This window comes from Anomaloglossus baeobatrachus, chromosome 2 (genome assembly GCF_048569485.1).
Source record: "Anomaloglossus baeobatrachus isolate aAnoBae1 chromosome 2, aAnoBae1.hap1, whole genome shotgun sequence".
Lineage (NCBI taxonomy): Eukaryota > Metazoa > Chordata > Amphibia > Anura > Aromobatidae > Anomaloglossus > Anomaloglossus baeobatrachus.
In genome coordinates, this window is record NC_134354.1 from 134,136,781 (window position 1) to 134,163,315 (window position 26,535).

General features: G+C 48.8%; 1 protein-coding gene across 2 annotated transcripts in view; it reads left to right on the forward strand.

The window, feature by feature from the left end:
- Window positions 1-23,372: 23,372 nt before the first annotated feature.
- The window catches only part of TEKT1 (tektin 1), a 57,418-nt gene continuing 54,255 nt past the window's right edge, over window positions 23,373-26,535 (forward strand). Inside the window, exon 1 of one of the 2 annotated variants that reach the window (XM_075333269.1) lies at window positions 23,373-23,487. The gene's annotated coding sequence lies outside the window, so the exon portion shown is untranslated. Of the gene's footprint in view, window positions 23,497-26,535 lie in introns of both variants that reach the window. The other variant, XM_075333268.1, reaches the window with a different exon arrangement.

The following is a 26,535-nucleotide window of genomic DNA, read 5'->3' on the forward strand; positions in this document are numbered from 1 at the left end:
CTCCGCATGAAACGGGGAAGTCCACTCCCGGTGATTCTGTGTGTTGGGAGCTGTGGCCCACGAGAACTGACCCGTGGGATCTTAGCAGGCAATTGCGGAGCCCTATCCCTCTCGTTGAGCTTCCGTCTCGCTCTATCTGGGCCTCCTGTGGGACAAGACCTGAAATCTTGTCCCCAGCTGGTCAATTAGAAAGGTGCTTGAAGCTGTCCTTTTTCTAGGGTCCAGGTACCCCGTCGTGCACGGCCTCCGGACCGGATTCCCGCTGTCGGCACCGGCGGGCTACAATCCTGCCCTGGTCTACTTAAGGTCTCCCGCCACCGGATCTCCGTCGCCTGTAGCCCTGTCCGCCGACTGCCACCCAGTCAATAGTCCAGTAGTCCAGGGGCTCCAACCCCTGACTACCCTGTCTCTTCACACTCCTCTTACTTCCTCTGTCCAAGCTTAACTGTCTTGTTCCCTCCAAGGAGACCTCAAAACCCCTAGGTGGGCGTCACCATCCGCTTGGCCCCGCCCACTGGTGTTTCTCTATTGTCCTGGGGGGGTGACTAGGCTTTGCTGGCTGGTGTTGTGCACCAGGATGGGGGTTGTGATGGAGGGTCAAGGAGGAGGGAATCCTGCACCCAAAAGAGGGGTGCAGTCATCTGTGACACCCTGATTTTGTCAGGGCGTCACACTCCCCTTTGGTAGAACACATCCCATCCTCGGGCTGTCCGGCCACTGTTTTGTTTTTTTTATTAAACTGCTTCTGAAAAAGGTAAAAGCATATAGCATAAAACATTATATATATTTCATCCCCTAACAGGGAAGCACTTTACTTAAACGTTGCAAACAGTTCTTTTTCACCAGTCCACCTCAATGAGTAACAGTGTCCCAGAACCCTCTGGCCTGGAGGTTAGCCACCGGTTCAACCAGTCCTCTCCAGTGGGTGTCACAGTCCTGGCGGGCAGAGAAATAAGAAGGCAAATGAGGGGTATTTACAAGAATCCAAGAAAGTTTTTGGGTGGCCTCTGCCAGTCCTGAGGCCATGGTCCATAAACAACAAAGGGTAAGGCTGGGTTAAAATTAGGAAAGGGGGTAGCCGAGTACCCCTACCACATTACTCCTTCTTTTCATTTTTTTTTGCGAATCAGGTGAGGTACACGGTTAATTGACATTTACGATTTGCATATATACATACAGTACAGACCAAAAGTTTGGACACACCTCCTCATTCAAAGAGTTTTCTTTATTTTCATGACTAAAAAAATTATCTAAAAATTGTACATTCACATTGAAGGCATCACAACTATGAATTAAAACATGTGCAATGAAATACTTAAAGTGTGGAACAACTGAAAATATGTCTTATATTCTAGGTTCTTCAAAGTAGCCTCCTTTTGCTTTGATTACTGCTTTGCACACTCTTGGCATTCTCTTGATGAGCTTCAAGAGGTGGTCACCGGAAATGGTTTTCCAACAGTCTCGAAGGAGTTCTCAGATATGCTTAGCACTTGTTGGCCCTTTTGCCTTCAGTCTGCGGTCCAGCTCACCCCAAACCATCTCGATTGGGTTCAGGTCTGGTGACTGTGGAGACCAGGTCATCTGGCGTAGCACCCCATCACTCTCCTTCTTAGTCAAATAGCCCTTACACAGCCTGGAGGTGTGTTTGGGGTCAATGTCCTGTTGAAAAATAAATTATGGTCCAATTAAACGCAAACCGGATGGAATAGCACACCGCTGCAAGATGCTGTGATAGCCATGCTGGTTCTGTATGCCTTCAATTTTGAATAAATCCCCAACATTGTCACCAGCAAAGCACCCCCACACCATCACACCTCCTCCTCCATGCTTCACGATGGGAACCAGCCATGTAGAGTCCATCCGTTCACCTTTTCTACAAAGACACGGTGGTTTGATCCAAAGATCTCAAATTTGGACTCATGAGACCAAAGCACAGATTTCCACTGGTCTAATGTCCATTCCTTGTGTTCTTTAGCCCAAACAAGTCTCTTCTGCTTGTTGCCTGTCCTTAGCAGTGGTTTCCTAGCAGCTATTTTACCATGAAGGCCTGCTGCACAAAGTCTCCTCTTAATAGTTGTTCTAGAGATGAGAAGGTGTGTCCAAACGTTTGGTCTGTACTGTACATTCAGTGCTTTGTTTGTAAAAAAATATTTGCCGGTACAAATCTCTGAGGCGAGGAGCAGGGGGGGGGGCTGTCAGGCGCCACCGGACGAGATTGAGGAGCAGAGGGAGGGGGGTGCCAGTGCCAGTGGGGAGAGTGGACGATCATGTGAGCACAAGTATGGGATTTGTATACTTCTGGCCACATTCTAATTTGATGCAGCCTCAGTCAATTTATTTTCATTGAGCATGTCTGTTCAGCACATGACCACATCTATGTAGGTTGCATACTTGCAGCTTCATAACCTCCCACTCTCACTGCCGGCACCAGAGAATCCTGACAGTGTGCAGTGTGCACACTGTGAGAATTTAGAAGGCTGCAGTCACAGAGTGACACAAGGAGTGACTGCAGACTCATCACAAATTTGGACAACCCCTTTAATGCTCCTAACAACATAAATAAAAACATAGTAACCCTTAACTTGTCAGGCGGCATAAGACTTTATTAAAGAGATTGTCCACTACTTTAACATTAATGACCTTTCCTTAGGATAGGTCACCAAAGTCTGATTGGTCAGGGTCCGGCACCTGCCAACCCCGCCAATTCCCTACTCTAGGTGTCGGTGGTGGCAGGTGGCCGGAAGTGCTCCGTTCTGGATCTGCTCCGTCTTCTGATAGTGGCAGCTGTCTCCTATTAAAATCAATGAGGTGGATGTGCAGTACCCAGCCGTGGACACCATCAGAGGACGGAGCAGATCCAGAAATAAGCATTTCCGGCCACCTGCACCATAATCAGCTGATCATTGGGGGTCCCATTGCGCTTACATCAGAAGCAATGCGATAAGACATTGTCTGTATCACAAATAAATATTTACATTCAGGTACCTTATAGATGATGTTGTCTCTAGTCATTTCTTTCTATTCTTCATCTTGTCCTGACGCAATGATGACTTTTCACATTCACATCTCGTCTCTGCAGATTTCCATCTTCTCCGGTCTTCTGTAACACATCCCGACACGATGCCCCTAAAAGTAGAAGAATGATTATACTTCTACTTAAAAATATCTGCCCTACACTGTGCCCCAGAATAAATAATGGCCCCTCACAGTATTCTCTGCACAAAATATGACCCACACTGTCCCTCTTATGGTACATGCCCTCCATATTACCTCTCTTTCCAAACTGAGCCTACTGTTTACAGTGTCCTTTACACTGTGTCCCCTTATACTGCCCAGTCTTTATACTGTGCCTTCATCACACTCCCCCTCTTTGCTATAACTTCACAATGTCCTCCCATTCTGCCCCCTCTCCATACCACCCTCCTCCACTACCCAGTCTTTATTCTGTGCCTCTCACATTGTTCTCATCCCGTACTGTCTCCTCACTACCTCCTGTGTGTCCATATACTTTTCCACCTCACTCCCCATCCTGCCCACTTGCTCCTCATACCATGTCACTATTTATTCTGTGTCCTCAAAAATTTTTTCCAGTTCGCTCCACATCCTCTCAGTCACCATGCATCACCCCTCATCCTCTCTGTCCCCATGCATCACCCCTCATCCTCTCTGTCCCCATGCATCACCCCTCATCTTCTCTGTCCCCATGTATCACCCCTCATCCTCTCTGTCCCCATGCATCATCCCTCATCCTCTCTCTCCCCATGCATCACCCCTCATCCTCTCTGTCCCCATGCATGAAACCTCATCCTCTCTCTCCCCATGTATCACCCCTCATCTTCTCTGTCCCCATGCATGAAATCTCATCCTCTCTCTCCCCATGCATGAAACCTCATCCTCTCTCTCCCCATACTGTGTCCAAAGATACTTCCCCCTCCCCATCCTCTCTTCCCATCATACTCTGTCCAGATAGTTCCCTCCCCCACCTTCTCCCCCCCATACTGTGTATATAGATATTGCCCCCTCCCCACCCTCTGTCCCCCCATAGTGTGTCCACAGATAGTTCCCTCCCCCACCCCATACTGTGTATATAGATTTTGCCCCCTCCACACCCTGTCCCCCCTGTTGTGAATGTCAGTTATGCTTTTGCTGCTGTGAGGCTCCCTCTTGTGGCCAAGAATGGTTTGGACAGAGACAGGTGTGCTGGAGCAATGGGCGTTTCCATTGCTAACTCTCTGCCTATTTAAACCTTGGTCTGCTAGCAGTATGAGCCGGTTGTCATTTGTTCTTTGGTTTTCCAGCCTTCTCATCTTGCTCCAGACCACATCTACCCCAGATAAGTGCTTGGTTCTTTGTTATGTTGTTTTGTTCTTTTTGCTCTTATCTGGGTTTGTCATTTTCTGTGGTTATTGTCAGTGTATTTGCATGCAGGAATCTTCCCTCTCAGTCGCTTAGCTGGGAAGCTCCCTGCAGCTATGTTTGGAGTATTGCTCCTATAAGTCCATGTGTTTGTTGCTTCTTGAATTTGTAATTGTTCCTGCTTTCTGTTCATTGGGATGACAAGAGCGCCTGATATAGGACGGAGTTCAGATCTAATGATCTGAGGACTTTTTGTACTATCAGGTATTTGGATTTTTGTAGGATTTTTCTCTGGCCACCATCAGCCCCTTTCCTATCCTTTCCTATTTAGTGAATGGCGCCTCACCTTTGCTAATCCTATCATCTATCTGTGTATTGTGTTTTCCTATATCACTGCAGTCTTTGAATGTGGGGGGCTTGCTATACCTTTTCAAGCTATTTCTGAGGCAGAGAACTATTCATCTTTCCTTCTTTTAGGATAGCTAGTTCTCCGGCTGGGTTCATGGTGCATAGGATGTTAGTTCACCCCTCAGCTACTTCTAGTGTTGATGGTTAGTAAGGGGATGGCGTCCAGATTAGTTGCCAATGCTCTTGTCACCTTTTTTGCCAATGATTTATGGTGATCTTCCATAGTTCCGGATCAACACCCCCCATAGTGTGTCCACAGATAGTTCCCGTTGCCCACCCTCTGTCCCCCCCATAGTGTGTCCACAGTTCCCTCCCCCACCGTCTCTTCCCCATACTGTTTCATAAATACTCCTCTCTCACCCCATAATGTTCCTCCTCCGTGTCTTCAGCTCAACAGTGGAGCACTTATCAGCGTTTCTCTGCCGCCTCCGCGCTGGCTTCCGGGTCAGCAGTGTGATCAGCTGACCTGATCACATGAAAGCCGTCGCGCTGACCCAGATGTCAGTGCCGGCGTCACCGCTCCAATTGTCCTCGCGTCTGACAGATACAAGGACAATTGAGCAGTGGGAGCTGCGCACTGCACTTTCTATGAGTGCGGCTGTCAGCGTGACAGCCACACTCAGAGACTAGCGGCTCCCACCCCGGCAGACTTCCACACGGCCACATCAGGCAGCCCATCAGCGCCCCACCAGCTCCCCCCTAGATACGCCTCTGGCTTGTGCCTCCAGTCCACACATGGCTAATTTGTATAGTTTACAAATTAGCCATGTGGACAGAGCCAGAGGTGCTCTTCAGATTTTCCGGTACGCTGTACCGGCACGTACCGCCGCAAAAAATGCACTGCATACATTACTATATATAAGTACATGTGGCATCACTCACTCCCTGAATCTGAATGGTGGCTGACCTAGGTTAGGGCGTGTGGACCCCCTCGGCCCTTAGTTCTCTCCTAGGCCCTGTGGTACTATACTATCTACGGGTTCCTCACTCTCCGTGATGGGTACTGTAGGTAGAAACTGCAGGTGTGTGGCATGGGTACAGATGCGACTCTAGGTGTGTGTACGGGTGCAATGTCAGCAGGCCTCTCTGGTTCTGGCTCTTCCACGGGTTGTGGGAATGTTTTCTTTCCACATACTCCTGGATTTGCTTATACTGCATCTGACGTTTGGAGTCCTAGTCAGTAGTTGGGGAGATGGTTTCAGGTACTTCAACGTCCATGTCCAAGTCCACCGGCAACTTCCAGGCCTTGCCCTCATGAGGTAAGCAGTCGTACACTTAGTGGAACTGACGGGAATGTTGTTACACATATCCAATAGATCGGGAAATCTCTCAGGCCACTGGTTCCGTTCTTCAAGAGGTAGAGTCTTAAGCAGGTTGATGACTAAATGGTTCATCTTCTCACACATCCCATTGGTTTGGGCATGGTAGGGCGTAGTACGTATCTTCCTGCATCCGTACAGGCTGCAGAACTCCTTGAAGATTTCCGCTTCAAGGGCAGGGCCTTGATCTGTGAGGACTCTCTCTGGGTAGCCATGAGGTCTGCAGAAGTGTGCTTGGAAGACTTTCGCTGCAGTATGGGCTGTTAGATTTTTGACGGGTACCACAACCATGAATCTTGATTAGTGGTCTACCATCGTGAGCGCATACGTGTATCCGCTCCTGCTTGGTGTGACTTTGACATGATCTAGAGCAACGAGTTCTAATGGCTGGCGGGTGATTATCGGCTGTAATCTGGCTCTCTGGCTGGTACCATCCTTTCTCCTTAGTACACAGAGACCACAATCCCTACACCATGCTTCAATGGATTCTCTCATCCCAGCCCAGTAAAAGAGCTCCCTCAGAAGTATTTCCAGCTTCTTCCAGCCGAAGTGTTCAGCTCCATCATGGTAGGCTTCCAGGACCACTGGCAAATATGCTTGAGGTATAACTATCTGGCAGATCCTCTCATGTGTCTTGGGATTGATGAGTCCTCTGCACAACTTGCCTCGCTATAGATACAATCGGCTTCTCTCTTTCCACAGCCTCTGTGCTTCTGCTGGAGCAGTGAGCTCCAATCTGGAATCAGCTTGGGAGATCAGTGTCTTGATCAATGCAGGATCTCTATCTTGCGCTTCTTGCCAACCGTGATGAGGTAAGGGGTTGCAAGCTGCCTCCTGCTGACCACTGTAAAGTTTGGTGTTTTCCAAACTGTCAGGTTGATGGAACGCGGGCAGTTCAATCTCTTCCAAATCGTCATCATCTACCCCATCATCAGGCAGGTGTGGCATTCTAGACAACGCGTCAGCATTGGTGTTCTTACGACTGGCTCTGTACTTTATGGTGAAGTCATAATTCGCCAGTTGGGCTACCCAGCGTTGTTCTAGGGCTCCTAGTTTCGCTGTGTCCAGGTGGGTTAAAGGGTTGTTGCCTGTATATGCAGTGAACTTTGCAGAAGCCAGGTAATGCTTAAATCTCTCTGTCACAGCCCAGACGAGTGCTAGGAACTCCAACTTGAAAGAACTGTAATTCTCAGGGTTCCTTTCTGTTGGACGGAGCTTCCAACTTGCGTAAGCCATCACCTTCTCCTTGCCATTCTGCATTTGGGATAGGACAGCCCCTAGTCCCACGTTGCTGGCATCCGTATACAGTATAAACAGGAGACCATAGTCGGGGTATGCCAGGATCTTTTCTCTGGTCAGGGCTGACTTCATCTGTTGGAAGGAACTTTCTTGCTCCTCACCCCATGTGAAGGGAGGACCAGAAGTCTTGCCATGCTTGGTTTGTCCGACCAGGAGATCTTGCATAGTAGCTGCCATTTTGGTATAGCCCTTGATGAAGCGGCGGTAATAGCCCATCAGGCCCAAGAACTGTCAGACCTCCTTAATGGTAGTGGGTCTTGGCCAGTTCTGGATAGCGGTTATCTTCTCTGGATCCGGAGCCACACCTGCACTAACCACATGTCCGAGGTATTGGACTTTAGGCTTCAGCAAGTGGCATTTGGATGGTTTTAACTTCATCCCATACTTGGAGAGAGCTTCAAAGACTTCTGCAAGGTGTTCCAGATGATCTTCATACATTTTAGAATAGACAATGACGTCATCTAGGTATAGCAGTACCGTCTCGAAGTTGCGGTGTCCTAAGCAGCATTCCATCAGTCTCTGGAAGGTTCCTGGTGCGTTGCACAACCCGAAGGGCATGCTGTTGAACTCGCAGAGACCCAGTGGGGTGGCGAAGGCGGTCTTCTCACCGTCTTCCTCAGCAACGGACACTTGCCAGTAGCCACTAGTGAGATCAAGGGTAGAAAAGTAATTTGCAGTTCTCAATGCAGCTAACGATTCCTCAATACGGGGGAGTGGGTACGCATCGTTGTGGGTGATCTGGTTAATTTTTCGGTAGTCCACACACATTCTCATGGTGCCGTCCTTCTTCTTTACCAGGACCAACGGAGCTGCCCAGGGGCTACAACTGTCATGGATAACCCTAGCCTCCTTCATGTTCCTCAACATGTCCTTGGCACACTGATAATGTGCAGGTGGTATTGGCCTGTACCTCTCTTTAATGGGTGGGTGTGCACCTGTGGGAATGTAGTGTTGAACCCCTTTGATTCTCCCAAAGTCTAGCGGGTGTTTACTGAAGACTTGCTCGTATTCTTGCACTACCCTGTAGACCCCCTTCTTGTGATGTGAATGTGTGGAGTCAGTGCCTACGTGTAATTCTTGACACCACTCTTCTGACTGACTTGGTGAGCTGTCACTGACTGGTTGGGGTGCAGTATTGGTGGATGCTGCTGCTTGGATGGCATGTGTATCTACTGTGAACAGCTTGGCAATAGCGGCATATCCGGGTAGCTTAATCTCTTCCTCTCCGCAGTTCATCACTCTCACGGGCACTCTCCCCCTTCCGGACATCAATCACTCCTCTGGCTGTCAAAACTGTGGGCCAGTGTTCTGAAGGCCGGGGCTCCACCACTGCCTGATAATCTTGTCCACGGGTACCTACTGCTGCCCTACACCAAATCATCATCTCACTTCGCGGGTGCTACATCCATCACTCGCACACTGCCAATCTCTCCACCAGACACATTCATCTGTTGCCACTGCAGGAGGGCTCGGATCTCATGTTGCAGGACTCTCTGCCGCCCCACTCCTGCCGTTGCAGAAAGCTGCTGAAGCAAGTACAATACTTCCCCCATACAATTTTCAATAACATTGGTTCTTAGGACCATTTTCGGATTACGATCACTAGGGTCATTCTGCACCACTATAAGTCCTTGATGCTCTAACTCCACTCTCCCCACCTTAAGAGTCACTTCTTTAAACCCCACTTGGGTCATTGGGAGTCCATTGGCTGCAATAATGGTAAGGCCAGAATCTGGCGGGGTAAGGTCATCATCAGACCAGTAACGCTTATACAGTACATAGGGCATAGTCGTTACCTGCGAGCCGGTGTCCAGAAGTGCAAATGTCGGAATCCCGTCTACGGTGAGGGAGATGATGGGGCGGCCTCTGACATACCGCTCACGCCAATCAGCTGGGCCTTGTTGGTCTATTCCTGAGGATTGGCCCTTGGCTTCAGGGGTTGCCCGTTTAAAGGACATCGTCGGGCGTAATGGCCGGTCTTGTTGCACCTGTAACAAACGGGTTGTCCATACCGGTTGCTGCCCCTTCTCTGCATCCAGGGGACGTCGTCAGGGCTGTCGGCAAGCTGGATCTTCTCCGCTGACGTGGTCTTTGGCTGGAGCTGCATGGCTTCGAGGATCCTGGCAACGTCCCTGCTTTGCTGTTGAACTTGGGATGACAGAGCATCGGAAGCTCCAGGGGGTGCTGCTGGCACTGCAGGTGCTGGTAATGCTAATAGAGAAGGTTTCACCAGCAGGTGAGAGGTATCAGCTGGCCAAGATGATGGTATAGAGTCATTGACCTCAGGGGTCTGTAGAGCCTTTATGGCCTGGGCTCCAGGGCCCACAGCCGTAGCTGCTTGCGATCTTCTGCTGACACCAGCCCCTGCAGGAACTGCTCCACAAGCATTTTATTGCTCTCTGGTTCATTGATAGAGTCTATTTGCTTTAGGGTGCACAGGGCGGTTTGTAGCCTCAGGGAATAGTCTCTAATACTGTCCTGGGGTGCTGCATGCAGTTGTAAAATTGCATCCTCAGCTCCGCCTCCATGCGGGTTTCAAAGGTTATTTGCAGTTTATCAAATATGATAGGTACTGAGGCCCGATCCTCGTCAGTTCATGTCTCTACCTCCTATTCGGCTGTGCCTGTCAGCTGTCCGAGTACCACGGATGCGTGCTGCTGGCCAGTCACTGCATACATATCGAGAACAGTATATATCTTTTGCTTAAATACCTGCAGGGCATTAGGTCAGCCATCATACTGGGGCAGCCAGGCGGCACCGGACACTTAAGATAGGGTAATCGGCTAACTTGCGTGACCGCTTGGACCGCAGGGTCCGCCTCTATTGTGACCGGAGCGGGGCCTGCTGCTTCTCAGTCATCTTGCGCTGCCGCGGGAGTCGCGGCTCCACGATCATCATCAGGCGCCGAAAACTTTCCGGTGCTTCACTCTTGGTTTTCAACAGCAGTCTCGCGGGACCCACTGTCCTTTGCTGCTTCCTGCTCCCGAGGTCACTGGGTTCCAGCCGCATTCACAGGAGGTGGGCGGAGCTTCAGACTCGCGCTCTTTTCGGGGATAAAGATGGTGAGGTTGTTGTTTTTGGCATAATTAAACGTTGGCTCTTGGGCCTAGGGAATATGTATCATCAGTATCAGACAAATATATTCCCAAATATTTCTTTATTTTGAATATATAAATTAAATATCCACACCTACAGTGAATCAATTATAGTACATAAAACTTTGATATCAAGGACAGTTCGCATACATAAAGCATACAATAGTTTAAGGTACATATAGGCCCTTGATAACAAGGAAAATCGCATACATATAGCATACAATGATTATTCAAAATATATACAGGCTGCTCACTCCAGGATTATGGATAATGCTTCACAAACACTTAACTTGTGGGCTTATATGCTCTTTCCCATTATACTCATGGCAAACGCTATTATGGTTTAAGCAGGTCCAGAATAGGCAAGCATATAGAATCCAGTCTCAGTATATTCAGAGTGAGTTTAACATCAAGCCTTTTAGTTTGATCTTCACCTCAACGCGTTTCCCCACATGAATTATTGTGGTTCATCAGGAGGCTATAAAAAGCAGAATACAGTCTATCAGGTTTGCATATTTGTATCATTAGAAATAACACATGCATGTGTGGAAAATAAACATAAACATGAACATAGTCACTAATCATTGTATCTACTTGCCATAACAAAAAGTCAATTAGGTATGCAGATCCATGGAGTCTTTCCTTAATGGAATCGGCGGTAGCACAGAGCGATCCTGTCCAGATAAACAGCCACTTCCGTCCCTGGAGACTCTATGGATCTGCATAGCCGTAGAGGTTTATAAAGCCGGCATAACCTAGATCAGCTGTGTGCCCCTAGGTCAGATGGGCTGGCGCGTCATAGTGTTACTATTGCGCCTGCGTGCAGTAGTTAAATCACTACAGCTGTATATCCCAAACAGTTTTGAGTGATGTCCGCGCGCGTGCGCGGCATATCGCCCCCACCGCGCATGCGCGAATCGTCACCATGACGTCAGCGCGCATGCGCAGTGCATCGCATCGCGCCACGCAGGCGCACATCCACCTCAATTCCGACAGATTAGCCGCGGCCTTCTGGTATAGCATCACGGCTGAATGCTGCATATGACCATCTATATACCCGCAATATATTTGCATAAACCGATAGTATATCGGCAATCACAGTGGCAATGTTAGTGCGCATGCGTGATGCGTCATCTCTGACGTCAACGCGCATGCGCAGTACATCGCACTCTGTCATACTCAGCCGTCCTAGATGAATTACTATTGCGTCTGCGTATCGCAGCGAACCCTTACGGCTATATATTTGCATGTAATCTCTGCGACGTCAATATATATTACAGGATGAAAGACCTGCTTTACATACACAGCAGGTATAGATCATGCAACTATTCTCAGTACATAATGCCACATCTCTATAGGGCACACAAATCTGATCTTTACATAGAAAAATATGCACGGCTTTTTAGATTGCCCAATAGAAGGCTCATTGGGAATACATTTCATGATAATGAAGTAGATCTCTGCTGGATGTTTTTTCTTTATATCCATTGGGTCATTGAATCAAATATAATATTTCTTTCTAGATTCTTTTATATTTATCGATTCTTTAACATACTCATACTTATATATATTCGTATATTAATCAGTGTAACCTAGTATATAATATCCAGCAGGGATCCTGTGTAGGATTAATAACATATACATAACAAGTGCCAATGATACACCAAAGATTCCCTACAACAGGCATCCCTAATATGCAGAAATTTCTCCAAGATTAGTCGTTAATATACTCCTATTTATTAAAGCAAGAAGATAAAATTATAATTTAATATTTTCCAAAGATTTTTGGATGAATGCCATAGGCAGTCTATCTCTAATATTATAACGTTATAGGATATTGAACAGATAAGTCCTTAGGTATTTTACATAGGTAGGAAACAACTAAAAGAGAGCAGTTCGTTCAGCCCTTTTGGAGATAAGGAACCCATTTTAAAAATCCATTCAGATTCTTTCTGTAGTAGAATTCTATCAAAGTCCCCCCCCCCTTGGATTACGCCTTACTACTTCGAGTATGGAGAATCGGATATGTTTTATATCCCCGTAATGTACGGTGTTTATATGCCGGGAAATTGGGGTATCCCTTTTATTCCGTATATCGGATAGGTGCTCCCCTACCCTTCTCCGAAATTCTCGTCTTGTTTTGCCTATATAGTCGAGGGGGCAGTTACAGGTGGCTCTATAAATAACTCCTGTAGATTTACAATTACTGAAGTCTCGTAGAGTAAAGATTTTCCCTGTTGCTGCACTTCTTACTGTTTTACATGAATCCATAGAATCACAATAATTACAGGTCCCACATCGGAACATACCGCATATCTGCCTGTCCAGCCAAGTCCCTGACGGACGAGGTCCTTGATATATGCTATGCATGAGTCTATCTCCTATAGTTTGGCCCCTTCTATAGGTAATGCATGGATTTTTTGGAATATATTTGGCCAGATCTCTATCTGCCTTTAAGATATTCCAATGTTTGTTAATAATTCTAAATATCCGTTCAGATTGAACGTCAAAGGTACCGATAATGCGTGTAATATTCAGATCCTCCTCTTTCTTTTTTGAAGACATAAGTGTATGTCTATCACTATCTCTGGCAAATGCATAAGATTGCTGTAGAATTCTTTTTGGGTACCCTCTGTCCAAAAATCTTCCAAACATATCTGAGGCCTGTATTTTGAAATCTATATCCCTGGAGCAGTTTCTGCGCACTCTCAGAAACTGCCCTTTTGGAATCCCTCTTTTTAGAGGGATGGGATGATGGCTATCCCATTTTAGCAGGGAGTTAGTGGCCGTTGGTTTACGATATGTTGCCGTATGTATCTTGCCCCTGTCATCTTTTGAAATAGTTAAATCCAGAAATGAAATGGAATTAAGATCATAAGAATAGGTAAATCTCAGCCCTAGCGTGTTCTCATTGAGATTAGTAATAAATCGTTCAAAATCAATAGCTAATCCATTCCAGAAGACGAGAATGTCATCAATGTATCGGACCCATAGTCCGATACATTGATGAGATGTCTCGTCCTCCCCCCCAAAAACCACCGTTTCCTCCCACCAGCCCAGGAATATATTAGCGTAACTGGGGGCACATGGGCTCCCCATAGCTGTACCCCTGAGCTGGTGGAAGTATTTGGCGTTGAACAAAAAATAGTTATGATGAAGAACAAATGATAATAATTCTTCAATAAACACATTGTGTACATTACAGTCAATTGATCGTGTCTTGAGAAAAAAATCCACTGCATGAATTCCAAGGTCATGAGGGATGGAGCTATAAAGTGCCTCGACATCAATGGAGGCCAGAATGGTATCTGGACCTACATTGATATCCTCTAAAATTTGTAAAAGATGCGGAGTATCGCGGACATAGGATGGTAACGAAACGACAAAGGGCCTAAGTATCTTATCAATATAGATGCCGATGTTTTGGGACAGTGAATTAATTCCTGCAACAATAGGCCTACCCTTTAAAGGGTCCAGGCCTTTATGCACTTTCGGAAGCGCATAAAATACAGGAATTACAGGGCAGTGTGGTACCAGAAATTCAAATTCATTAGCGGAGATAATTTTATTTTGTTTAGCATTACTTAGTAGAGGAAGAAGGAGATCCATATAAATTTTTGTCGGATCAGAAGGTAGTTTTTCATAAGTGTCTCCCCCCCTCCCTCTTTGTCTGGTCCCTCTGGATCATCTTTTTTGGAACAGAGACATGCAGGGGGTTACTATCCACATACCAGGGCTCATCAAGCCAGGGGCGGATTTTAAATCTATCTGATTACCCACTCTCAAATGATGAAATTAGGGTTTTATCTAGAGGTCTTAATTATATTCCTACTAACCACTTTAATTGTTTTGGCTGGATAAAGGATCTAGAATTATTTGGTAGAAAATTAAAATGGAAATTATTTTTTGAACAAAATAATAAGGAGCAATGCAAAGTTCTTGGTATTAGTGAGGAAGACTACGAATGTTTTCAGACTCTAGCGGACCTCCTTAAAGACAGCGCTAGAAAGAAAGGGGAAGGCCCCTTTACTAATCTAAAGAGACCTAGTAAAAAATCACCCCCGATAAATAACTGTACGAGTATAGACATCTTCTTGAAATTAGTGCAGGATGAATTATGTAAGATTCCACAATGGCATTCCAACATGAACCATAATCTTACTAAAAAAGAATCAATGGCGCTAGATCAACTTTCAAAGAATGATCAACTTATAATTAAAAGGTCAGATAAGGGAGGGAATCTCGTAGTATTAGATCACCCTAAATACCTTGAAATGTGTTTACGCCTGTTAAATGATAAAGACACTTATGAAAAACTACCTTCTGATCCGACAAAAATTTATATGGATCTCCTTCTTCCTCTACTAAGTAATGCTAAACAAAATAAAATTATCTCCGCTAATGAATTTGAATTTCTGGTACCACACTGCCCTGTAATTCCTGTATTTTATGCGCTTCCGAAAGTGCATAAAGGCCTGGACCCTTTAAAGGGTAGGCCTATTGTTGCAGGAATTAATTCACTGTCCCAAAACATCGGCATCTATATTGATAAGATACTTAGGCCCTTTGTCGTTTCGTTACCATCCTATGTCCGCGATACTCCGCATCTTTTACAAATTTTAGAGGATATCAATGTAGGTCCAGATACCATTCTGGCCTCCATTGATGTCGAGGCACTTTATAGCTCCATCCCTCATGACCTTGGAATTCATGCAGTGGATTTTTTTCTCAAGACACGATCAATTGACTGTAATGTACACAATGTGTTTATTGAAGAATTATTATCATTTGTTCTTCATCATAACTATTTTTTGTTCAACGCCAAATACTTCCACCAGCTCAGGGGTACAGCTATGGGGAGCCCATGTGCCCCCAGTTACGCTAATATATTCCTGGGCTGGTGGGAGGAAACGGTGGTTTTTGGGGGGGAGGACGAGACATCTCATCAATGTATCGGACTATGGGTCCGATACATTGATGACATTCTCGTCTTCTGGAATGGATTAGCTATTGATTTTGAACGATTTATTACTAATCTCAATGAGAACACGCTAGGGCTGAGATTTACCTATTCTTATGATCTTAATTCCATTTCATTTCTGGATTTAACTATTTCAAAAGATGACAGGGGCAAGATACATACGGCAACATATCGTAAACCAACGGCCACTAACTCCCTGCTAAAATGGGATAGCCATCATCCCATCCCTCTAAAAAGAGGGATTCCAAAAGGGCAGTTTCTGAGAGTGCGCAGAAACTGCTCCAGGGATATAGATTTCAAAATACAGGCCTCAGATATGTTTGGAAGATTTTTGGACAGAGGGTACCCAAAAAGAATTCTACAGCAATCTTATGCATTTGCCAGAGATAGTGATAGACATACACTTATGTCTTCAAAAAAGAAAGAGGAGGATCTGAATATTACACGCATTATCGGTACCTTTGACGTTCAATCTGAACGGATATTTAGAATTATTAACAAACATTGGAATATCTTAAAGGCAGATAGAGATCTGGCCAAATATATTCCAAAAAATCCATGCATTACCTATAGAAGGGGCCAAACTATAGGAGATAGACTCATGCATAGCATATATCAAGGACCTCGTCCGTCAGGGACTTGGCTGGACAGGCAGATATGCGGTATGTTCCGATGTGGGACCTGTAATTATTGTGATTCTATGGATTCATGTAAAACAGTAAGAAGTGCAGCAACAGGGAAAATCTTTACTCTACGAGACTTCAGTAATTGTAAATCTACAGGAGTTATTTATAGAGCCACCTGTAACTGCCCCCTCGACTATATAGGCAAAACAAGACGAGAATTTCGGAGAAGGGTAGGGGAGCACCTATCCGATATACGGAATAAAAGGGATACCCCAATTTCCCGGCATATAAACACCGTACATTACGGGGATATAAAACATATCCGATTCTCCATACTCGAAGTAGTAAGGCGTAATCCAAGGGGGGGGGACTTTGATAGAATTCTACTACAGAAAGAATCTGAATGGATTTTTAAAATGGGTTCCTTATCTCCAAAAGGGCTGAACGAACTGCTCTCTTTTAGTTGTTTCCTACCTATGTAAAATACCTAAGGACTTATCTGTTCAATATCCTATAACGTTATAATATTAGAGATAGACTGCCTATGGCATTCATCCAAAAATCTTTGGAAAATATTAAATTATAATTTTATCTTCTTGCTTTAATAAATAGGAGTATATTAACGACTAATCTTGGAGAAATTTCTGCATATTAGGGATGCCTGTTGTAGGGAATCTTTGGTGTATCATTGGCACTTGTTATGTATATGTTATTAATCCTACACAGGATCCCTGCTGGATATTATATACTAGGTTACACTGATTAATATACGAATATATATAAGTATGAGTATGTTAAAGAATCGATAAATATAAAAGAATCTAGAAAGAAATATTATATTTGATTCAATGACCCAATGGATATAAAGAAAAAACATCCAGCAGAGATCTACTTCATTATCATGAAATGTATTCCCAATGAGCCTTCTATTGGGCAATCTAAAAAGCCGTGCATATTTTTCTATGTAAAGATCAGATTTGTGTGCCCTATAGAGATGTGGCATTATGTACTGAGAATAGTTGCATGATCTATACCTGCTGTGTATGTAAAGCAGGTCTTTCATCCTGTAATATATATTGACGTCGCAGAGATTACATGCAAATATATAGCCGTAAGGGTTCGCTGCGATACGCAGACGCAATAGTAATTCATCTAGGACGGCTGAGTATGACAGAGTGCGATGTACTGCGCATGCGCGTTGACGTCAGAGATGACGCATCACGCATGCGCACTAACATTGCCACTGTGATTGCCGATATACTATCGGTTTATGCAAATATATTGCGGGTATATAGATGGTCATATGCAGCATTCAGCCGTGATGCTATACCAGAAGGCCGCGGCTAATCTGTCGGAATTGAGGTGGATGTGCGCCTGCGTGGCGCGATGCGATGCACTGCGCATGCGCGCTGACGTCATGGTGACGATTCGCGCATGCGCGGTGGGGGCGATATGCCGCGCACGCGCGCGGACATCACTCAAAACTGTTTGGGATATACAGCTGTAGTGATTTAACTACTGCACGCAGGCGCAATAGTAACACTATGACGCGCCAGCCCATCTGACCTAGGGGCACACAGCTGATCTAGGTTATGCCGGCTTTATAAACCTCTACGGCTATGCAGATCCATAGAGTCTCCAGGGACGGAAGTGGCTGTTTATCTGGACAGGATCGCTCTGTGCTACCGCCGATTCCATTAAGGAAAGACTCCATGGATCTGCATACCTAATTGACTTTTTGTTATGGCAAGTAGATACAATGATTAGTGACTATGTTCATGTTTATGTTTATTTTCCACACATGCATGTGTTATTTCTAATGATACAAATATGCAAACCTGATAGACTGTATTCTGCTTTTTATAGCCTCCTGATGAACCACAATAATTCATGTGGGGAAACGCGTTGAGGTGAAGATCAAACTAAAAGGCTTGATGTTAAACTCACTCTGAATATACTGAGACTGGATTCTATATGCTTGCCTATTCTGGACCTGCTTAAACCATAATAGCGTTTGCCATGAGTATAATGGGAAAGAGCATATAAGCCCACAAGTTAAGTGTTTGTGAAGCATTATCCATAATCCTGGAGTGAGCAGCCTGTATATATTTTGAATAATCATTGTATGCTATATGTATGCGATTTTCCTTGTTATCAAGGGCCTATATGTACCTTAAACTATTGTATGCTTTATGTATGCGAACTGTCCTTGATATCAAAGTTTTATGTACTATAATTGATTCACTGTAGGTGTGGATATTTAATTTATATATTCAAAATAAAGAAATATTTGGGAATATATTTGTCTGATGTTGTTGTTTTTGGCACCAAAATGGTGGGCAAGATGGCGGCGGACTGAAAAATTTCAGCGTTTTAAGGGTCAACAGTCCAGAAAAGGCGCACTTCACCCAGGTTAGTGGATGGGGTAAGTATCCTGTTCGTGACGCCAAGTTTTGTTGCGGGCAGGGGACAGACCACGGCAGGGGGGCTGCTCGAGACGCTCGGATTCGGGGTCGTGGCGGTGGCTCGAGAGGAAGCTAGACCTGGGCCTGAGTAACCATCCGTCGCCTGCAAGTGAAAAGGGGGGTTATTTACAGGGGAGAGTTTGTCAGTGACGCCACCCGTGGGGTGCGGTGACAGTGGGCGACACCCCCGCTGCCGCTGGGGGTAATGTCCGGGATCAATGGAAAGGGGCATCTGGATGTTATCCCCTCCACGGGTAGCGGAGGTGTTGTCCCGATGCAGGAGAGATGGAGCTACGGAGCGGTTTGCAGATTGGACCGGGTGGTATTGGTGTACTCACAGTTCCTGAATAAATGCACACAGAGTCCAGATGGTAAACCAAATTGCCAGTGACCGGTGGCCACTGGTGGGTGTGTTCGGGTCCCACACCCTGGTACAGCAAACAGGGGTCCCTTCCTCCTGCACTTAGTGTTTGTGTCCTTTTTGTAACTACTCTGCATGAAACGGGGAAGTCCACTCCCGGTGATTCTGTGTGTTGGATCCTGTGGCCCGCGAGAACTGACCCGTGGGATCTTAGCAGGCAATTGCGGAGCCCTATCCCCCTCGTTGGGCTTCCGTCTCGCTCTATCTGGGCCTCCTGTGGGAACAAACCTGAAATCTTGTCCCCAGCTGGTCAATTAGAAAGGTGCTTGAAGCTGTCCTTGCTCTAGGGTCCAGGTACCCCGTCGGAATCCGGACCGGATTCCCGCTGTCGGCACCGGCGGGCTACAACCCCTCCCTGGTCCACTTAAGGTCTCCTGCGACCGGATCTCCGTCGCCTGGGGCCCTGTCTGCCGACTGCCACCTAGTCAGTAGTCTGGTAGTCCAGGGACTCCAACCCCTGACTACCCTGTCTCTTCACAATTCCTCTGTCCAAGCTTAACTGTCTTGTTCCCTCCCAGGACACCTCAGAACCTCTAGGTGGGCGTCACCATCCGCTTGGCCCCCGCCCACTGGTGTGTCTCTATTGTCATGGGGGGTGACTAGGCTTTGCTGGCTGGTGTTGTGCACCAGGATGGGGGTTATGATGGAGGGTCAAGGAGGAGGGAATCCTGCACCCAGAAGAGGGGTGCAGTCATCTGTGACACCCTGATTTTGTTAGGGCGTCACAGATGCGGACGCAGTTCCTGTTTCTGCTGGGTAACTGAAGGATCGAGATGAGGAGTGTGGACGCGGCGGTGTGGGCCCGTGAAGTGGAAGCCCTGCGTGTGGAGCGGGTAAGCAGAAGCCCAGTTCCGGTTGATCCGGCCTACCCGGCCGCAGAACACGGTATGCTCCCGGCCACCGCGACAGCCAAGTCACGTCCTCCACCCTCGGCTGAAGCTATAGCCGTGCCACTGCCCCCGACACTGGCAGTGGAGCCTCCAGCCGCCGCGGGAGACGAGCAGGCCGCAACGCCTCCGGCCCTACCACCGGCCAGACCAGACCCGGCCGCATCACCGGGTCCGTACTTCGGTATGGAGCACCCGGCCACTGCTACCCCGACTACGGAACAGCCAGTTCATCTCATCACTGCTGCAGAGGAGGAATCCGCCGACATGCTGGTTCCACTGCAGCGCGCCCCCCCGGTAGCTGCCGGGGCCGCGGGAATCCGAATGCAACCATGGTAGCTCCAGTCAGGTAGTTACCCGAATGTTTTACTGTTCTTGCATTACAAGTTTGAAAAATGACTGTCACTATTGTCATCCTTATTGAACCTTTCTACAGTTTTCTGTTTAAGTAGAAAGGCCATCAGGGGCCTGGGGGCTGCAAGATGATCCCAGAGGTCCCCGGTGGAGAACGGCAAGGAAGTTAATGTTTAGCAAGTGTATGTGCCATCCTTGTTGAACCTTTTTATGTTGCTCCGTTAAAGATAAAAAGGCAATCAGGGTCCTGGGTGGTGCGCCACTAGGAGGTGGTACCAGAGACCCTTGGTGGAGGGTGGCGCAAGGGTAATGACTGCCAGATTACCCCGGTAGTTTACTGAGAATGTAAAAGTGTTAACGAGTGTTGCAAAATGACTGCACCAGTTATGCGTTTCCCTAGGAGGGTTACCAGAGTCGTCTCCTGAACCATCAGGACTTCAATCCTGTCACTACGGATACTGCAAGGAACTCGGGGTGGTGCGACGCCATGGCTAGCGGTGGCATCAAGGGTTCAGGTGTTTTGGGTGGCGGGTTGAAGGGAAAAGGGACAATGGGAATGGACTGTTGCAGGAGGGAGCTGCAGCAGAGTAGGCTGTGTCTCCGACTGCCGCTTCAACCGGTAGCGTTCCCAAGTGTTTTACTGTTAGACTCTGTGAGTTAGAAACGTTTAAGTGTATTGCCTCCCCTTTGTGGGAAGAATGTCTAAAATATAACATGTTATCCTTTTTCAGTTCCAGTTCAATAAAACCTTTCTGTGTCCTGTAGCTCAGGGATGAGCTACGTTTAACCAAGGGGGAATGTGGCGCCCCTGAATATATCAGGGTGCTACAGGGTACTGCAATCCTTACCAAGGGTGCAGGATCTACCCCCCTGGTTTCAGGCTTCTAAGAAACCAGTGTCACTAACATCAGCACAAATCCCAATCACACCTCACATCATGACCTGTCAGACACACCAGTGGGTTGGATAAGCGGAATAAGGCCACCCACCTAGGGGTCAGGCAGACTGGTTGGATGGAAGAAGTAGGACAGTAGTGAGAGCCCTCAAGGAGTGAGGAGCTGGAGTGGTATCTCCCAGGGAGCTAGACCAAGGTTAGGTCGCAGACGGTGGTTCGGGGCCAGAGGAGTCGGGACCGGCAGCGACACTGGAAGGGTGCGACAGACATAGTCTAGGAGGACTGTCGGCATCATAAATGCAAAAGAACTGACCGATACCGAGCACAACGGGGTACAGGATCCTAGGTCAGGAGCCAGTTTATCGTCCTGATAATTAACCTGGGAGGGAGAGTCTCTTTATGAACTTCCCTAGGAACTCAGAGATTGAAGGCGACAGCACACCGCGGGAGATAGGGCTTTCCAGAAATTGGCCCACTAAAATCCCAAGTGCCAGGCATCATAAGCTCAGCTATACTAAAAACATAGTGAGCGGGGCCCCCAACAGTTTCAAGCCAAGGGGCCACACAGAGAACTAACTTGTGCACGGTAGTGATGTGTCAGTCGCGAACGATCCGACACAAAGATCCGGCTCCCTGCTGTGACTGACAGGAGCCGGATTACCAAAGCGAGCCACTAAAATCGCTAAACGGCTCTTTTCGCCGCTGAAACCCCGTCCACCCGCGTCTAAACACCGCCCTCTCCGCAATCTAATTGGTCCCTTGTAAGTGGGCAGGGTTTACTTGCAGGTGGGCGTGGTTTCAGCGGCGTCACTATAATCTTAAATATGTGTTCACCTTTGGGTGAACACATATTTAATAAGGAGCCGAGAACGATTTGAATGAGCCGACTCTTTTTGGTGAGCGGAGCCATGGGAACCGGATCACCAAAAAGAGCCGGACTGCCCATCACCAGTGCACGGAGGTGGCTCCGGATTACCCAGTGACACCGGTGGGAGCGGACACCTGGACGGGCTCCCTGTAGAGACTGTGATGTACATAGTCTTTGGTTTATCTTCAGTGTGAGTGTCTGCTTTATAATCCTCATCCTGCACCATGACTACCCACAGTGAGTACCCTGGTTCCCCTGCACCCTGCGCTCCCAAACATCTTACCAAACTACCCCAGAGGCCGGGGCCTTCCCTACCTGCGGAGGGACTGACACCTTGCTGCTCCACACCATCTGCCCCGGTACTCCTTCCAGCAGCGGCGGTACTCCCATTACCGCAACCCGCAGGTGGCATCACGAACTTCTCCCCTGTAAATAATCCCCTTTCAAGCACCGGAGCGAGTGCCGAGCCCATGTCCAGACCCCTCGAGCCACGACCACCCCGGATCCGAGCACCCCGGTCTGCGCCAGGGCGGCACACTTTTACAGTATGCTAATGAGCGAGGGCACTAGTCCCCTGGGTGTTAGTTCCCTTGGCTAGTCGCCCCCATTAGCATGTTAGTACGTCCCTGTGGGCATGCTAACATGCTAATGAATACGCAGCGTCACAGGATGATCTCACTCACCTCTCCGCCGCTATTGCCGTCCGATGCTGGATTCCGGCTCAGTGCACATGACCCCGGAGTTTGGGTCATGCGCACTATGAAGCCGGGTGTACGCATCCTGGCTTCAGACTGAAGTAGTGCGCATGACCCAAACTCCGGGGTCATGGCTAAAGTGGGCTTTGAGGGGGCTTTGACAAGGGGGAGGGGCTTGGAGGAGGCTTTGACAAGGGAGTGGGTCTTGTTTTCTAAAGGGGCATGGTTAGGCACTTTTTTCACATGCACTCTGGGACTCCTCATACTAGTTGGCAAATGTGCATTGTTTAGCGAAAGACCCCGAATATTTCCTAGTAAGATGTACAATTCTTCATCCTATTCCAGCTCGGTATCTCTCAGTGCGGGTGATTCCCCTGGTCTCTGTACAGTGCAGCCTGCTGGGCTCCGTTCTCGCACAGTGCAGTCTGCTGGGCTCTATTCCCGCGCATTGCAGCCTGCTGGGCTCTGCTGCCCTACAGTGCAGCCTGCTGGGCTCCACTCCCGCGCATTGCAGCCTGCTGGGCTCTGCTCCCCGCTCCTCTCTAGTTGCAGCTCGTTTATGATTAGGAATAGGCAGGCTCCAGATCCTGTGAGACCCCCGACAGACGGACGGATTCACTGACAGCAGCAGAGTTGCCGGTATCACTGCAGGGGGAGGGGCCGCGCCCGTGTTGTCCTGGAGACGCGTGCTTCCTGCTCCCATGGTAACCGCCTTGTATTTCAGGCAGGAGATGAGCTGCTGAGATCGGCGCAGTCCCAGCACAGGACATCCGCACAACTAGAGACCCCCGCAACAGGGATCCTGCCGGCTGCTTTGGGTAGGAAAGGTATAGCTGCTGCAGAACCTCTTGTGAAAATATATCTGTCTAGAAATATGTAAAAAGAACTGTGAACACTGTGTAGCTCATGTCTGTGAGTGTATATAGTGGGGCACAGGATGATGTATGATTACTGGAAGCATTGGTGATAATGGAGTCTCTAGGGAAATGATATAGATTAATATGGAGGTGACTGGAGGAAGTACAGAAGGGAGTACAGCAGGAGCCTGTATGGTGACAGCAGGGAGTACAGCAGGAGCCTGTATGGTGACAGCAGGGAGTACAGCAGGGGCCTGTATGGTGACAGCAGGGAGTACAGCAGGAGCCTGTATGGTGACAGCAGGGAGTACAGCAGGGGGCCTGTATGGTGACAGCAGGGAGTACAGCAGGGGCCTGTATGGTGACAGCAGGGAGTACAGCAGGGGCCTGTATGGTGACAGCAGGGAGTACAGCAGGAGCCTGTATGGTGACAGCAGGGAGTACAGCAGGGGCCTGTATGGTGACAGCAGGGAGTACAGCAGGGGCCTGTATGGTGACAGCAGGGAGTACAGCAGGAGCCTGTATGGTGACAGCAGGGAGTACAGCAGGGGGCCTGTATGGTGACAGCAGGGAGTACAGCAGGGGCCTGTATGGTGACAGCAGGGAGTACAGCAGGGGCCTGTATGGTGACAGCAGGGAGTACAGCAGGAGCCTGTATGGTGACAGCAGGGAGTACAGCAGGGGCCTGTATGGTGACAGCAGGGAGTACAGCAGGAGCCTGTATGGTGACAGCAGGGAGTACAGCAGGGGGCCTGTATGGTGACAGCAGGGAGTACAGCAGGGGCCTGTATGGTGACAGCAGGGAGTACAGCAGGGGCCTGTATGGTGACAGCAGGGAGTACAGCAGGAGCCTGTATGGTGACAGCAGGGAGTACAGCAGGGGCCTATATGGTGACAGCAGGGAGTACAGCAGGAGCCTGTATGGTGACAGCAGGGAGTACAGCAGGAGCCTGTATGGTGACAGCAGGGAGTACAGCAGGGGGCCTGTATGGTGACAGCAGGGAGTACAGCAGGGGCCTGTATGGTGACAGCAGGGAGTACAGCAGGAGCCTGTATGGTGACAGCAGGGAGTACAGCAGGAGCCTGTATGGTGACAGCAGGGAGTACAGCAGGGGCCTGTATGGTGACAGCAGGGAGTACAGCAGGGGCCTGTATGGTGACAGCAGGGAGTACAGCAGGGGCCTGTATGGTGACAGCAGGGAGTACAGCAGGGGCCTGTATGGTGACAGCGGGGAGTACAGCAGGGGCCTGTATGGTGACAGCGGGGAGTACAGCAGGGGCCTGTATGGTGACAGCAGGGAGTACAGCAGGGGGCCTGTATGGTGACAGCAGGGAGTACAGCAGGGGGCCTGTATGGTGACAGCAGGGAGTACAGCAGGGGCCTGTATGGTGACAGCAGGGAGTACAGCAGGAGCCTGTATGGTGACAGCAGGGAGTACAGCAGGGGGCCTGTATGGTGACAGCAGGGAGTACAGCAGGGGGCCTGTATGGTGACAGCAGGGAGTACAGCAGGGGCCTGTATGGTGACAGCAGGGAGTACAGCAGGAGCCTGTATGGTGACAGCAGGGAGTACAGTAGGGGCCTGTATGGTGACAGCAGGGAGTACAGTAGGGGCCTGTATGGTGACAGCAGGGAGTACAGCAGGGGCCTGTATGGTGACAGCAGGGAGTACAGTAGGGGCCTGTATGGTGACAGCAGGGAGTACAGTAGGAGCCTGTATGGTGACAGCAGGGAGTACAGCAGGGGCCTGTATGGTGACAGCAGGGAGTACAGCAGGGGCCTGTATGGTGACAGCAGGGAGTACAGCAGGGCAGCAGGGGCCTGTATGGTGACAGCAGGGAGTACAGCAGGGCAGCAGGGGCCTGTATGGTGACAGCAGGGAGTACAGCAGGGCAGCAGGGGCCTGTATGGTGACAGCAGGGAGTACAGCAGGGCAGCAGGGGTCTGTATGGTGACAGCAGGGAGTACAGCAGGGCAGCAGGGGCCTGTATGGTGACAGCAGGGAGTACAGCAGGGCAGCAGGGGCCTGTATGGTGACAGCAGGGAGTACAGCAGGGCAGCAGGAGCCTGTATGGTGACAGCAGGGAGTACAGCAGGGCAGCAGGGGCCTGTATGGTGACAGCAGGGAGTACAGCAGGGCAGCAGGGGCCTGTATGGTGACAGCAGGGAGCCTGTATGGTGACAGCAGAGAGTACAGCAGGGGCCTGTATGGTGACAGCAGGGAGCCTGTATGGTGACAGCAGAGAGTACAGCAGGGGCCTGTATGGTGACAGCAGGAGCCTGTATGGTGACAGCAGGAGCCTGTATGGTGACAGCAGGGCAGCAGGGGCCTGTATGGTGACAGCAGGGAGTACAGCAGGGCAGCAGGGGCCTGTATGGTGACAGCAGGGAGTACAGCAGGGGCCTGTATGGTGACAGCAGGGAGTACAGCAGGGGCCTGTATGGTGACAGCAGGGAGTACAGCAGGGTGCCTGTATGGTGACAACAGGGAGTACAGCAGGGGCCTGTATGGTGACAGCAGAGAGTACAGCAGGGGCCTGTATGGTGACAGCAGAGAGTACAGCAGGGACCTGTATGGTGACAACAGGGAGTACAGCAGGGGCCTGTATGGTGACAGCAGAGAGTACAGCAGGGGCCTGTATGGTGACAGCAGGGAGTACGGCAGGGCAGCAGGGGCCTGTATGGTGACAGCAGGGAGCCTGTATGGTGACAGCAGGGAGTACAGCAGGGGCCTGTATGGTGACTGCAGGGAGTACAGCAGGGGGCCTGTATGGTGACAGCAGAGAGTACAGTAGGGGCCTGTATGGTGACAGCAGAGAGTACAGTAGGGGCCTGTATGGTGACTGCAGGGAGTACAGCATGGGGCCTGTATGGTGACAGCAGGGAGTACAGCAGGGAGCCTGTATGGTGACAGCAGGGAGTACAGCAGGGGCCTGTATGGTGACTGCAGGGAGTACAGCATGGGGCCTGTATGGTGACTGCAGGGAGTACAGCATGGGGCCTGTATGG